The following is an 850-nucleotide window of genomic DNA, read 5'->3' on the forward strand; positions in this document are numbered from 1 at the left end:
AAACCAGAATTCTTAGCTCACCCATAATTGGCTTGGCTTTGGCTCTGGTTTGTCTTGCCACTGACTCCCCCCCCCCTGGCACCCCCAATCAATGGCACATCACCATTTCTGTAGGCTAGATGGCAGTTGTGAAATGGTTGTCATTGCTCTTGTATATACAGTATTGGTCATAGTTATTCAAATTGTCATCACTTCAATTGAGATCTGTGCTTGCTGACACTACACATGCTAAATTGAATTGTTGCTTAAAATGTCTTCAGAAAGATTATACTATGATTTAGCATTGAAATGAAAAGGTATCATGTACTTAGAAAGGCGTGTAAACAGAGCAATGGGGCATACATTTGATATTAGCCAAGCAAATATTCATCATTGGAGGAATGACAGCAATTTCATATTTTCTTGCAAAACAACAACCAAGTGTTTACATCTCTAAGAAAGGAAGACATCTACAAGTAGATGAAGCTGTGTTATGCTTTGCTTCTGAGATACAAGCAAAAGGATTGCCTATTTCATGTCGAACAATGCAACTGAAAGCAGGAAAAATTGCCAAATCCTTCAGAAAAGAGAAAATAAATTTCAAATCTATGAGAGGCTGATATGACCAATTTAGGTGTGGAGCACAACCATTGTTAATATAGTTAATATATGTTTGTCAGTAAATGCTCAACTTCTAGCAACATTTATTTCAATTAAGATAAAATAATACTATTAATTTGATCAAATGGTAAAGCATAAGAATCAAAATTTGCCAATTGGGTGTCAACATCTTGGAAAAAAATCCTGGATACAATAGTAGAGCACTCTTTCAAGAAATTCCACATTAATGGTGTTTTGGGGGGCATAGAGA

Source organism: Myotis davidii, unplaced genomic scaffold (assembly GCF_000327345.1).
Source record: "Myotis davidii unplaced genomic scaffold, ASM32734v1 scaffold960, whole genome shotgun sequence".
Taxonomy (NCBI): Eukaryota; Metazoa; Chordata; class Mammalia; order Chiroptera; family Vespertilionidae; genus Myotis; species Myotis davidii.